Here is a 16,131-nt window from a genome sequence, read left to right on the forward strand (position 1 = left end):
GACGTCTCCACGCGGCTAAACTCCGCTGTCAACGTCCGTATGTCGGACCAACTTTGACACTACAACGTCAACAACGTTTACAGTGGGCCCGGCAACATCAACGTTGGCGACGTGCTCAGTGGTGTCAAGTCTCGCCACCATCTTTTTCATGCTTACGGTCGTGTATGTGTTTGGCGTCGCCGTAAGGAATGTTACGCTGATTTCTGTGTCATTCAGGCCAACAGATGGGATACATCAGCTACAACATTAGGTCGCCATGTCCCCATTGGTCTTCATGCATTCCTTCAGACCCATGTCAACTCGACGAGGCGACGTTGTACCGCCTGTGTGCTAGCCCAGCTATGGGGCATGGTACCGAACCCAGATCTGGTGCTCTTGCCTCTATCAAACCTGAAATGTCACAAGCACTAGACTCTCTTCTGGATAAAGTGCAATCATCAGAGGGTGCAAAAGTAATGAGCGCGGTAACATTTCATGTAGGCAACTCTCACATAACTCCCTACTCAAGTCAATATAAGGACTTGGTAGTCAATGTTTTCAGAAAACATCTTGAGTATGTTTCTTGTGTGACGTTCCAACACATACCACTATCTGAGTGAGTGTTTATTTCTGCCTGAATCTCACTGGAAGTACATGGCCCGCGCTCGCCAAATCTCTCACAGTCTGACGAAGATGCTGTTGGACAGACTGTTCCGTGTGAGACTGCAACCAGTGCAACGGAATCTGTCAATACTACTCGTTCTGCTTCCACCCTCCGCGGGACAAATATTCGAAGATCCATCTGAAGTTTTAGGTACACTTGCTGCTGACATTCTGAAATGTGAGACAATTAATTCTTAAGAAATGACTGTCACTTTTTGTGAGTTCATTGGATTATAATTGTGTGTGATTTGGGTTTAACGCCCATTTTAACAGTATTCCAGTTATATCGCGGCGTGTCAGCTTAATGTGGGAGGAAAGCCCGAAGTAATGCAGGTCTCAGACGTTTACCACTTCGGTGAAACCCACGAGCACGGGTATGGTGGTTACAAACCTAGAAACATAATCGGGGTGAACCGGGATTCGAACCCACAATCATAGGTTTCTGGCGTGTCCAGGGGACGCAACTCTGCACAGCGAATCGCGGCGCCTTAGACGGCTGGGGCCACCCGTGCCCCCATTGGATTATGAACCTTCATAGGGTGAGGGCCAAGTTTTATGGACGACGACATTAATGCACTTTTTCACACTCCATTGAACTCACACAAAGTGAAAATCACTTCTTATATGTTTTATGTTACTGTTTTATACCTCGAGGGATGTTTGAAATTGGATAAATAAGGTGTTTTGTTGAGTAGTAATTCTTTTTATGAATTGTTTAAAGTAAACGAATGTCGGATGTACGTATGTACAGATGTATGTTGCTTAAACCAACATGGGGATTATCCCTTGGCTAGCTGATGGACAAGTAGAAAATCGCCGTTATTGGTACCAAAACAGAATGTTATACATAAAAAGACCCGTCACAGACATTAATAATAATTAATTGTTGTTTTAATTATTTACAATGTCAAGATCAAGGGGTCGTTTCACACACTCAGCAAGGCTATTTTTGTACTGAACAATATATGCAATGTTACTTTTGTAGGATTTACAGAAATAGCAACCGCTGCCTGACGTAGATGTTGAGCATCAAATGTCTGCATATCAGCACCAAAAAAACACACTAATTTTGTCACGCACGGTTGCACCTCTCTGCCAGTAGCTTTGGGCCGCGCCACCAAATAGTTTCGTTTTGGACTCCGATGACGGAGTGTGTGATTTCAGCACCTTCACCTGGACATTGAAATGCTTTCTACGAATGTTTATAAAAAAAAATTCACTCGGGATTTGACTTAATATTTCTAGGACAATTGATATTCGCATCAAAATCGCAATCAATGGTTTCGCTTTTCTTTCCCTTTAAGTATGTGTGTGAATGTTTATGTAAACCAACATGGCTGTAAACCAACATGGCTGCAAATCATTTGGCACCATTTTATTAACAGAGGTACGTGCGCCGCGCGTTGAAGTCTGGGTGATCCACTGTTGGTTGGTTGGTTTGGTTGGTTGGTTGTTTAACGCCGCACTCAGCAATATTCCACCTATATGACGGCGGTCTGTAAATAGTTAGTCTGGACCAAACAATCTAGTGATTAATATCATGGGAATCGATCCACGCAATTGGGACCGATGACATATATAAACCAAGTCAGCGAGCCTGACCACCCGATCCCGTTAGTCGCCTTTTACCGCAAGAATGGGTTGCTAGGCCATATTTGAGCTGTTAGTATTATTACGCAAGTCGTCTCCTCCACCTTGTGGATGACTTTGTCTAGGAGACACCATGGTGGGAATGCGTAAGCAAACAGACTCGTCCAATCCGTCGATAGTGCGTTAATCTGGTGAGCTCTTGTCCGTGGCTATGAGGATCGACGATTGGGAAAGATGTATCTTCCATTCCAGGATGGCGTAATATGTGGCCTTCATTTCCCTGCAGTTGATATGAAGGTTCTTCTCTCCAAGATCCCTGTACCGTGATATCGTCCATATGGGCTCCCCATCCCGAATCTGAAGCGTCTGTGAATAGATGATGTTCTGGCATCGGAGAAGTCAGTGCGATGCCGCTCATCACTTGCTCTCTGTGAGTCCTCCAGTGAAGGTCTCTGTAGAGGACGTAACATCAACCTTCCTCTGAAGGTCATATCGTGTAGTACGTGCGGCTTGCTTGGGAGCCGCCGGTTGATGGAGATCATATAGGTAAGCCCAGTGGCTGGACGGTCGCCGAAGATGCGGCGAGTCATGCTACGTCTCCAGTGGCGACTCCTCTTGTAGCTGGCCAAGTTCAGCCCACCTGGTCTGCTGTCTACGACGTTGACGCACACATCTCCCTATCATGTCCTGGGGGTATTTTGTAGGGGAATGGTCTGGGCTCATTGCTGGGAGGACGTTGTGCTGCTGGAGGTGAGCATTGACGATTCGTGCACGATGAGATCGGGCGTTGTCTTCCCGAAAGACAAAACGCCACCCACACACCTTGCAACCAGGACAACAAAGGAGTGAATGAGTATAGTTTAACGCCGCTTTTAGCAATATTCCAGCAATATCACGGTGGGGACATGGGCTTCACACATTGTACAATGTCGGGAATCGAACCCGGGTCTTCGTTGTGACGAGCGAACGCTTTAACCACTAGACTACCCGACCGCTCCTGACAGCAAAGGATGTCATGATGTTAAATGATCGTGAACTCTTGTCATTGACCTGTGACACCCTGAACGGGGGCGGTCGTCAACATTTGGGTTTCTTGGTACCTGTTCCATAGTCTGTTCACCCGAGACGGTGAAACTGCCCTTGCTTGCACGGACCGCCTCCGTGGTCTAGTGGTAGAGCGTCCGCCCGGAGAGCGGAAGGTCCGGGGTTCGATCCCCGGCCGCGTCATACCAAAAGACGTTAAAAGATGGTACTTGTTGTTATCCTGTCTGGCGCTCGGCACTAAGGGGCTAAAACATGGACTGGTCGGCTCGGAGTCAGTATACTGTGTCTGAGTGGGGTAATCATGTTAAACTGTGGCATGGTATCTCAGTGAGCTAGCACTATAAATCGCCATCAGTCCGGACTAGTACAAGCAGCCACACAAACACACACGTACATGCACGTCTTGGACGCGACGTTAAACTCCATTTCACCTCACCACCTCCCCTTGCTGGCACAGTATGGAGTGGGGCTCGCTCAGTCATAGTGATGCCACCCCATGCACACCATACCCGATTCACCGCCATTATTTAATGTCCTGAGGGATAATGTTGACATTGGCTTGACGTCCATCTCGACGTCGTCAGACATGACCACGCTTATCAAAGAAGTTCAAAGTTAATCGGACTAATCTGAAAACATGACACGTGACGGGCGACGACTACTCCCGTTTCGACGTTGTCTACACCATCTGTGGGTGATAGGTCTGGCGATCGTGCTGGACAAGGCAAGGCGTTGTATGGGGCCTTGTGTTATCTTGTTGAAACAGGGCCCGGGGACACTGTTGCAAGAACGGTAGTACAAGTGGGTGGAGAACTTGGTCAATGTATAATTGTGATATCTCCTTCCAAAATCACCAGACCTGTCTTGACTTTTCCATAGATGGTGCCCCACACCTAGCCCTGTCTCCAGTCTGCACATTCTACAGCCACACCTCATTGCGACGTATCGTACTAACGGCTTGTTCTCTCTGTTTTGGCATGCTTTTTGTCACTGTTCAACCGTTTGGGAGTGAACAGCACCTCATTCCTTTTATATTCGTATTTTTGTAGGTTGGCTTGCTGCATCTGTAGCAGCCTTTTTTCCTTCAAACTCCACTGATCTGGACACACTGGCATGTGCATGATAAGCAAATGGTGTAGTGTTTGGGCGATTGATTCTCAACCATTTTGTAACACTATTCGGGGTTTGGACCCAACGTGTCCAAATTTCAGTTTGGTAACTTTTTTTCTGGGTCGTCAGTTTACATCAAAATGTTATTTATGTCCATCATCCCCAACGTTATTAACTGAAAAGTACACTCCTCTCGCCGTTGTGAGTAAATGTTAACATTCTTTCCACAGGTTGAATTTTAAATGTGACATAAGAAATATCTTATCTAAAAACAATTAAGAAAAAAGACAACTAACAATATGGCTCTACTATGGAATACTGTAAAAGTCATTCTCGCGGTCTCGCGGTCTCGCATTCTCGCGATCTCGACCTTTGGAAACGAGGTAAATATGCCCAAAACACGAGAACGCGAGACTTGGCCAAAATCTCGCGTTCTTTTGATCTCGAATTCTCGTGTTTTGGGCATATTTACCTCGTTTCCAAAGGTCGAGATCGCGAGAATGCCCCTAACAGTATTCCATACTCTACCAAACAAACTTCCCCTAACCTTCCCAATACCAAATGGTGTGCCCCTTCAGATATGCCCGGGACGAACTGGATGAATAGGGTTGTCTCCCTTCGTTCATAAAGTTTAACAATTTGCACTTCATGGGAGCGCCGCTGCAGACCGGGTATTGAATATTGTGTTTTAGTTTTGATTGAAATAATTACATCATATTAGTGTATATAAATTAACATTTATATTAATGCAGTGCAACAGTATATATACGTATGTAGCCCACAGATAGAAAAGACCTGTTAATTTATTTATGATCGCCCTTGCTGACGTGTTATACAATTCATTTGTTAATCGATACCGGAAAGAAAAGTAAACGTATAGAGAATCTCACCCGAATGTCTTCCGAAATCACAAATATTTCCAAGCAAGTTGATAAAGTAACAAATAACCGTGGTTTGCCGTTTGCCATCTTTTTCAGTTTCTAAACAGTAATGAATAAATTGCATGTGCATATAATTGGTTAACCAAGCAAATATTTTCCACGCCCACTAATGGATACTGCTGCCCGATCGGCTAAAACGATGTCACTGTAATGTAGCCTATAGTGTGTTGTGTGTTAATGAACAATAAACAGTCTGTGAAGTTATTGTTGTTGAGATATTTATTTATAAGAACTGATTTCTTAGAAACTTAAACAAGTTTGTACACTGTAGTTGACGTAGCGTTCAAGATTATTTCATTTGCATGGCGACTTGCATGCAAGTGTGTGTGTTTGACTGCTTGTGCTGGACTTACACTGAGATTCCATGAAACTTATCATGGATACTCCACTTTGACACAGTATATGGACTCCGAGCCAACCAGTTCTTGATTTATCCCCGCAATGTCAAGCGCCAGGCAGGGTAACAACAAGTACCACCTTTTAACGTCGTTTGGCATGACTCGTCCAGACTCCCATGTCTCAGTGATCTTCGCTCAAGTTCAACATTGGTCCCGTTCCACAAAGCTATCGTAGCGCTACGATTTTCATAAGTCTATGTTATAGTATGTGAGTTACGATTGTCTTAGTGCTACAATTGCTTTGTGGAACGGGGCTGTGGCCGATAGAGGGCACTATAGTCAGAATGGAGTAAGTGGTCATGAGCGGTACCCGGTCAGGTTTCTTCAAGTGGATGCAGTGTTCCTTGATATATATCTTAAGGTTGAGATGTCCTTCGAACAGTATCTGTCCTGTACCTCGCCTACTATGAGATCAGTGTAACATATACTCACCTTCCTCTAGCCCTGCCCAAGTCATGAGGGAGATGTACTCTAGCCAACGCCACTTGTCCTCAGATATAACCATAACAAGTTTTGTTTATCTAAATGAGTTCCCGTGGGTAGAATGTGTTTCCAGCACCCCATTGCTGGTCGCAAGATGCGACCAAATTGGGCTGTCCATGAAGATCAGGTTAAAACCGATCTTCAGAAAACCATGCTCGTCGTAAGAGGCGACCAACAGGATCAGGTGGTCAGGCTTGCCGACTTGGTTGATGCATGTCATCGTATCTCAGTTGCATAGATCGATGGTCATGATGTCATTCACTGGATTGTCTGGTCAGACTCCATTATTTTCAGACTGCCGTCATATAGCTGGAACGCTGTTGAGTGCCACGTTAAACGACAAACAAACCTAAATGTGTCAACTCATTTGTGTCAGTCTTACTCAGATTAGTAAATTAGCTTAACTGACCCAATTGCTTCGATATATACTCTCCATAAGAAGTAGGGGATCATGAAATGTAAATGTGATAGTTTGTTGGAAGAGTGAGTTGGGTTTAACACCTCTTTTCCAGTTATATCACGGGGTGTCAGCTTAATGTGGGAGGAAAGCCCGAAGTGATGCCGGTCTAAGACGTTTACCACTTAAGTGAAACCCAGGAGCACTGGTATGGTGCTGACAAACCTAGAAACATAATAGGGGTGAACCTGGATTCGAACCGAGAATCATAAGTTTCTGGCTTGCCAAAGGGACGCAACTCTACACAGCGAATTGCCGTGCCTTAGATGACTGGGCAACCTGTGCGCCCCCCCCCCCCCCCATTTCATTGGGCCATAAAAGGGATATGCTTGATTATGATATCCAAGATGTCTAAACACCTTGTGGTTTGAAAAACAAAGAGGATTGGTGGCAGCAGTGGCCTTTATTATGCTAAAACAATCACTAAAGCTCAATCACCATTGCATCAGATTACTTACTTAAACACCTTACACTATGGAAAGACAGTTTGTCTTGAGTACAAGGCATAGCCTTAAGTGTTCGCTTGTTAAGCCAAAGGCCTGGTTTCAAATCCTCACATGGGTACAATGTGTGAAGCCCATTTCTGATGTTCCTTGCCAGTCTATTGCAGGAATATTGCTAAAAATGGCATAACACCATATAATGACATTTACTCACTCACTTGACAGGTCACAAGGTCCCTTCCCAGATCTGTAAAGTAGCTGACAGTCAAATAGCCAAGTCACACACTCAGTCAGAAACAAAGAGAAGGTTTGGGCAAAACTGTGTTTATTTCTTGGTAACTTTATGGACAATGTTTATGTACAATGGTATTCAGATGGCAAGAAATGGATATATAGAAACATATAGATGTGGGAAAGTAACAATAGCAATGTTCACAGTATTTCACAATTCATGAGATCATACACTATCAGATGACGTTCTACTTCAGATAGGAAATAATAAGCAACTGCAATCCAGCACAACTCCATGGCACACACTGCCCAGCACGGCCCAGTAAAGGAAATGGTGAATAAAAAAAATCCTACAATAGTCAAATCTTGAAAAAATTGCAGATAATCTTGATAATCTTCTATGTCCTCAATTCCATTTGACCAAAGTATCGGTTATAGTTTTTCACAATAATAAACTTTATTTTTTCATTATTGACTGGACTGGGTTCACATTCAGCATCTGCATTGTTTCTGCCATGTAATGATGACGACAAGTTGTCAATAGATCAAAGTTATATTCAAAGCAATCTGTAAAACCCAGTTTATCACAGTAACATAATTAATAATTCTTGACGTGATATCTCACTGTAGTTAATAGCTTTATTGTCTATTAAAAAATATCAAAAACAACACTGAGCCTACATTATGTCATGCCATGGAGTTGGAAATTAATTTAGTATTTTATCTTCTTGAAAAAATATAATTCCTTTGGAATTTGTCCACGTACAGTGTGAAGCAGCCTTGAGTTCTATTGGGAACACACAGTGCATCCAGGTTTAAACTCCCCACACTTCACAATATTGTTTTCATATCATGACAATAGTGATACAGTAAGTACGTCGAAACCTTTCAGAATTTACATATTGCACATTTGGTTAAGTAAATCTAACGATCTTCCCAAGTTGTCCATCAACTTACCCATGTCGTGACGACATTGTTAGTTCCATTCATAAATCAATCAGCTCAACAAACGTAAATAATTAATTTCACAATGGCAAATAAATAATGTTTCGGAACGAAACCAGATTATTAGAAAACTGTAGTAAAAAATAACAACAAACTGTTCAAACAAAGAGGACCTTGCAGCAGATTTGTAAGCATATATAATGACATGTCATAACAACTAAGGCTGGATAAACAAAAACTAAATTGGTTGTCAGGCAAGGACATCTGAAAAACTTGTACCCTTTTTAAATAAGGCTATCCATGTATATGTTCTTCATCTCCAACCTGAACCAGTTAGACAGCGGGTGGGCAACAATAATAAAAAAGAATTAACAAAGAATTTACTAATAGTGTAACTTATTTGATGACATTTTAAAACTTAGACTCAATACCATTTTTTTTATGATGTAGATTGAAATTCTTTTGAAAAAACATAACTGAAGAAAGATCAAGCTGAACTTTTTTTTAATGAGTGTGCAATGGTTGGAGTATTTTTTCCATCACATCAGGGCATAAATTTCCTCAGGAATGGGGAAAATTGAGGATAGAAAACCTTTTATCATTTCCCATGGGAATGAAAGTTCTAAGCGTGTGGGAGATGGGAAACACAGACACAAATATGGACAGCGTAAAGGATGCTTTCAATAGGAGTGATGTCATTATGCAACAATGCCTGGGAACCAAGGGTGTTTTTTAGCCTAAGAAAATTGAATATGTTTTCTAAACTTATTGTTAAACATGATACATCAAACTGTAATGTTTAATAACAATTGGAAGTGGCTGATTCAACATGTTTTGAATCCTTAATCCAGTTTCAGTATCGGATACTGGAACAATAAATATTTCCAAACAAGAAACTGCTTATAAAATAAAGGACTGTCAACTTAGAATTCTAAAATGAATTTTTCAACTCAAAAAGAAAAAAACAACCTTACTAAATGTTACCATGAGCCTAGAAGATGTCATTTTTCAAAATTATACCATGTTGAGTTTTCACCCTCAATCAACAGTTCAAATAAGCAGACTTGTTAAAGGGAGACAACTTGCCAAACCTCAATAAAACTGGTGTTCGAGGAATTAACCTGTGGTAAGGAATCATCCAGGAGACAAACATCCTTACCACAAACTAAATATTGACAATCCGCTTGGCTTTGAGACGGCACAGCTATCCTGGTCAGGTCGGGTTGTAGAGAACTGTATTCCCGGTGGCATGCAAATATCGCTTGCTTCACAAATAGGTGCAAGAGGCAATGACAAATAGTAAGCTTCTCGCCCAGCTTCCGGCATGGGGGCTAGCCCTAATGAGCTGTTTGATAGCTCACCTTGGTGGGGACCAAATAATAGAAAAATTCACAAATTTTACAACCAAATTAGTATCGTATAAAATTCACTATCAATAGGATCAAAAATTGTAAATTCACATTTATTATATATACTAAACTAAAATAATCTGTTACCTCTTAACATGTTCTCATAAACAAAGATTTTAATTTTAAAATAAAATTATTGTTTATACCAACCCTGTAAGATAAGTAGGGCCCTGCCTTTTTTCATCTTGTGATATTTTCAGCACAGCTTTTACTATATGCTGCTACCTCCCTTTAAATCCCAGACCACACATTTACAAATTATAGCATTGGGTAATTGATACCTGCTTTGTTTAAACTGAAGTCAATTCAGTGAAAGCTTGACTCCATTTTCTCCTCATTGTACAACCTAGGCACACAGACTTGGTGAGTTTAGAATGGGCGCGGCATCATTTGCCGAAGTGACAGGATATGTCGATCAAATACACACCCCTGGAGGAAATCTTCTACAAATTTGTTCAGGGCCAAACCCACTCTTCTCACAGGTTTTTCAGAACATTGGATGCAACCTGTCAATCTGCTCTGCCTTCCTCTTTGCACAAGTCTGCATGTCGGTGTAAAAATATAAACATTCCTCATGCCAAATATTTTAGCGGAATTAACAGCTTCATTGTGACATGCACAAAATTAATAGATCACGTCGTGATATTTTCAGTGATAAATACAAATGGCAAAAAAATATTTTCACAGAGCCTTTATCCTGAAACTTTAACCCGTTTTAGTTAATTTATCCATAAAACATCTTGAATTTTATATGAATACATATATATATAGCAGCAGTAAATATTCGGAAGATTTTTTGCAACCATCACAAAAAGAAGGTTTTGAACAACAGTAACATAGGCAAACATAATTTCCTTGTCTTAAAACATATCTATCCACAAAACAGCAGAAATATGTGCAGAGGTTTTGTGGTTGGTAACACTTTATATTCATTAGTCCACAGTGTAAGAAATAATGATATAAGCACGCATCAGCATCTGAACATTGCTCTGAACAGTTATGTAATTTAATAATATTAATCTGTTCACCACATTGTACACTGAAACTGCAAAAAGCATAAAGAAAATAAAACAGGGAAGTCTTATTTGTCAGCAGAAATACACTTGGCACAATAGTTATCTGATTTTCTTAATATACAAACTGTCTTAAAGGGAGATAACTCTGTCCTCCATATCTTCAAAGGAAGCCTCCAAGTTCGGACAGCTCTATACGCAAAATATTGATTGCATAAAACTACAAAGCAAGAACTGACTTTAATCACCATGGCAAGATTGTATGAGACAGTTTACCATGTATCTTTTCATTCTCAATCATAATTCATCCTTTAAAACCACATCCCATTCAGGAGTCCCTGTTCCTAAGAGCAATAATGGTGGTTCCAACATTTTAGTAGTTTTGATTTGATGAAGCAATTCATGAAATTATTAAAGTAAAATTATTTCAGTTATGTTCATATACATTTTAATAATATTAACAATAATATTATACAACCGTTAATTTCAGTCAGTTGCCATCATAATGTTGATAGAATGTCAAATATCGATTGACATCTCCTGTACTGAATACATGTACATATACAACCCTGTTGGGTTAACAGTTTGACTAGCGCACTCATTACAATGATACAAAGTTTAACTTAATATCAAAAAGGTAGTATTTCTCAAGGTGACTATTTTACAATTCTGTCCAATTTCACATTTAAAACCTCCATGCAAACCTACTTCAGAAGTTCAAAATGTGAAATATTGTCTAGTCTTGCACATTTTCTAGATAGTTCTTAAAACATGCTGTTGACAATGCAACCATAATGGTCTATGACCACTAAATAATCCTTGTTAATCTGTAAAAGCACTAAATGATCGCTAGTATTTATCTTTTGGGTTCAGTTTCACTTTTCTATTTTTCTATAGTCATTTGTAACAATGAACGTTCTCTAATCTGAACTAATTCAAGCTTCTAAATTTCAACTTAAAAGGAAGCATCTGCAATTAAATTATGGATACAAAAAGTGGTATAAAAAGTGGACCAAACTGTGTACAACCATGAACATTTTGTAACATATCACAATAGACAGAAATATATCTACATTGTATACAGATATATAACAATGTTGTCATGGTTTGATTGACAGGTCAGATGTCACCACGGAAATGTACATAACCATGTGTAATCACATAACACACCCATCAGAAATTAGACAATACACAACAGATGATGTATTACATGTATATATCAAAATATCATCCCTTGCCCCTTTAAGTACATCAGATGAAGGCCACAGACACGATGCTGAAGCCTGTCAGTGGTTAGAGCCAGGACCTTGGCTAGTGAGTGAGTGAGTGAGTGAGCTGTGTTTAACATAACTTTGACTGGTATTTGTAGTCTTATCATATGTGTTGGCTTGAATGTTGGTGGTAGCCCAAAGTAGAGAAGGTTATAGACATTTACAACTTTGGTGAAATCCTTAAACATGTGTTTTCTGCCAACAGACCAAGGATCATTATTTGGGCAAATCGGGTATTCATACCAATGACCATGGATCCAGGCATGGCCAAGGGACACAACTCTGCACAGCAAATTGTGGCACTTTAGACCATTGGGATATCTATGTTGTTGTTTCAACACAAACACACCGTACATTAACATCTCACTTTTAGGATACAGACATTACCATCCAAGGAACATTATGTCAAAACATTTAAGGAAGGGAGTGCATAAGCCAAGTTCTTGGTTCTAAACATTAACAAGTCACATCAAGTTCTTGTGAGACTTTAGACATATGATGGATTATCATAGATGGGTGAAATACAGGTGTTTAGACAGGTTCCTCAAGCTAAGTTCATTCCAAATTTTACACAGTATCACAGCTGCACATGACATTTAACATGGGGACCATGTCAAAGGCTATGACGACAATTTTGCTTCTGCCTTATAAAAGAATCCATCTTTAGAAGGAAACAGCTCTTAAACCATTTTTTGCAAAGTGAAATCTCCAATCAATAATAAATAAATTCACCTTTCTAGCCTTTGATACAGTCCTATGAATATAGGGCATATGAATGTGATATTCCATTGTATCTTATTCTCACTGGGTCAACATATTCAGCATCAATTTTGGTCTTGGTGAGTTCACATGGTTCAGTAATATTTCAGCCTCGAAATTTCAATGATATCTGAGTTCATGAACTTTCTCTTTGGCATCAATCTAGCTGGCAATATGTGGTTACTGTTAGTCTTAAGCAGTTGATATATTGAGCAGTTTGTATAATTTCCCATATTACCATTACCTGAATATGTGGCAATGAATTTTTCACCTCTACACAAAAGAATACATTAGTCGTGAGACATTACAATGCCAATGTACAAACTATCCTTGCTCCCAATAAGACAAAACTCAACTCCAAATACAACAACTTACTTCTTCAAAAAACAGGCTGAGGTTAGAAGATGATGTCGATATTATCTCTGCTTATATACTTCAACAAATAGATTATCAAACAAACTGGTTAGAACTATCCTTGTGTAAAACTCAAATGGAAGCAACCAATCAGCAGCAGGGTCAAAGGTCACTCATGTCAGCCATTTGTCTTTCATGGCGAAAAAAGCAGGCAGTGTCATCACAAACGATAGCTGGTCCACCATCTTGGAATCACAGACAGCAGTAGATAATGTTTTCCTCATGACTAAGTTCCAGCAGAAGAAACTACTTTCTTGATCACTAATCATAGGGGCTCTGGACTCCAGTAGAACCTGGCAGGTGGTCCAGTGAGGTTATCACGCACGGATGACACCTAATGTTGACCATCCTCAAAGTTGGGTAACAAAGTCTCGATTCATCGATACTATGAGAAGAGGAGGCAGCCATTTTGTTGCGGTCATCCTGGGCAACAGACTGGTAGGTCTGGATAGGGGTGATGCACAGCCAACAGGCTTATTTACACAACCTGTAACACAAATAATTTAATTAAATACTAAGAAGGAACAGATCAACAAATTGAATTTAATAAATACATCATATATATTTACTGGGTTACAGGGACATTATTAGTACTAGTTAGTGTGAGTCTGGTTTGATGCCACTTTGATCATGATTTCAGTTACACCATGGTTCTATTGACTACCGATGATGATATTACATATATTGTACCTGGCATAAAAATGTACAGATCAGCAAATAACAATTTAGATGTATTTAATTAATCAGAATTTTTCGTTTAATGTTAGTTGTTATAAGGTGAGATTAAATAGTTTTCAGATTAGGCATTAGCATACAACTTCATATCAAACCGACGCGGCCTGGTTAGTGTAATAGAAGGTAAGGGAAATCAGAACTCTAAAGAGAAGACCTCAGGCCTATTCTGCTTAAAGGTCACTCAAGGAACAGGGGTCAGGTCACCCAAACACTGGTCAAGTCCTGAAATGGGGAAGTGTGTTGGTTGAGTGGGGAAGCCGCCTGATTAAATCTGTGCACACTGGATAACAGGGTGTTGCCATCTAGTCTGTTGTCTCAGAAGGGTGAAGGCTATTGTCTGGACGTGTCCGCAACAGTGGTCATCAACAACTGACCTAATGAGCTGTGCTCAACTCCCAGCACCACTGTCAACATTTGGACAGAAGCACGCACCTCCACAAATCGCCTAAGGCAAAACCTTCACTGCCCTACAGCTTTCACACAATGCATTGTGGGTGGGGAAACTTTGGACTAAACATCAATCAGGGACCAATTATAATCACTCCAACGCTAATTCTAAACCAATTATTTATCCCAGGAAGATAAAACAAACAGGATCAAAGCCAAGGCAGGGGAAGGTAACTCTCTGGGTCAAATAGGGAGGGACCACCATGCTGGTCCAAGAAGGGTGTGACGGGTGAGTTTGCATCAATGAGTACAACTTGGCACACCTGCAGTCTGCTGCTCAGATTGTAATTAAATGCACACAAATTCCCGGCAAAAAACAAACAACAACTCGTTGCCTAAACCATGTTTCATTTAGGCCTGCCATGTTCGTCTTCCCATTCTAAGTCTCAACATGATTTCTGGGACATTTTGACACAGCCGTATTTGAACATCCATCACACCTGTGAACATCTGTGTATATCCGAGACACATGTCTCGTAAAAGTTCAACAAACATGAATACATGGATACATTTTTTTCACAATGCACACTAATACTGATCTTATTCTATTTTTCAGTCATTATTTAACTGTGTTAAACAGCATGAGGGTCTAATGATGGTTGGGTGTGGTCCTGGTCTAAAAAAATGCCTTAAGAAGCAAAGAAAAAGCTATGAGATTAGAACACTTAGTTGATATCTCATGAGCTAACCCAACGTGTTAGTCTCTCATTGGTTGGTTTGTTGTTTATCGCAGCACTTAGCAATATTCCAGCCATATGATGGCGGTCTGCAAATAATCGAGTCTGGACCAGAAAATTCAGTGATTGACAACATGAGCATTGATCCACGCAATTGGGATACGATGACATATGCATAAACCAAGTCAGCGTGTCTGACCACCCAATCCCATTAGTCGCCTCTTACGACAAGCATAGTCGCCTTTAACGGCAAGCATGGGTTGCTGAAGACCTATTCTACCTCAGATCTTCACGGGTCTCGTTAATACCAACCCCAGAGCACATATTTAAAAAACCAGTATTGTTTAATACTACAGTCTGCAACGTTTGTACTACATCATGGCAAGTTTAATTCTTGCACAGGAAAACCACTCTGAATATGTTAAGCCACAAGATCAGTGAATGATAACAAGCAGCAATCAAGCTGACTTTATTCATGATTCAGCTGCCATTATGCCCTCTCAGTCCAACAAGATGCATGGGGTACAGGGGGCGTTGTGTCCTCTCAGACCAACAAGATGCATGGGGTACAGGGGGCGTTGTGTCCTCTCAGACCAACAAGATGCATGGGGTACAGGGGGCGTTGTGTCCTCTCAGACCAACAAGATGCATGGGGTACAGGGGGCGTTGTGTCCTCTCAGACCAACAAGATACATGGGGTACAGGGGCCGTTGTGTCCTCTCAGTCCAACAAGATGCATGGGGTACAGGGGCCGTTGTGTCCTCTCAGACCAACAAGATGCATGGGGTACAGGGGCCGTTGTGCCCTCTCAGTCCAACAAGATGCATGGAGTACAGGGGCCGTTGTGCCCTCTCAGTCCAACAAGATGCATGGAGTACAGGGGCCGTTGTGCCCTCTCAGTCCAACAAGATGCATGGGGTACAGGGGGCGTTGTGCCCTCTCAGACCAACAAGATGCATGGGGTACAGGAGCCATTGTGTCCTCTCAGTCCAACAAGATGCATGGGGTACAGGGGCCGTTGTGCCCTCTCAGTCCAACAAGATGCATGGAGTACAGGGGCCGTTGTGCCCTCTCAGTCCAACAAGATGCATGGGGTACAGGGGGCGTTGTGTCCTCTCAGAC

The 16,131-nt window shown here is 41.1% G+C and overlaps 1 protein-coding gene across 2 annotated transcripts in view; it reads right to left on the reverse strand.

Moving 5' to 3' along the window:
* Positions 1 to 7,416: 7,416 nt before the first annotated feature.
* The window catches only part of LOC124141900 (zinc finger protein mnm-2-like), a 69,102-nt gene continuing 60,387 nt past the window's right edge, over positions 7,417 to 16,131 (reverse strand). For both annotated transcript variants that reach the window (XM_046510093.2, XM_046510094.2), the window contains one exon: positions 7,417 to 13,637. The gene's annotated coding sequence lies outside the window, so the exon portion shown is untranslated. The remainder of the gene's footprint in view (positions 13,638 to 16,131) is intronic.

The sequence above is a fragment of the Haliotis rufescens genome, unplaced genomic scaffold (assembly GCF_023055435.1).
Source record: "Haliotis rufescens isolate VD_foot unplaced genomic scaffold, xgHalRufe1.0.p SCAF_7, whole genome shotgun sequence".
Classification (NCBI taxonomy): domain Eukaryota; kingdom Metazoa; phylum Mollusca; class Gastropoda; order Lepetellida; family Haliotidae; genus Haliotis; species Haliotis rufescens.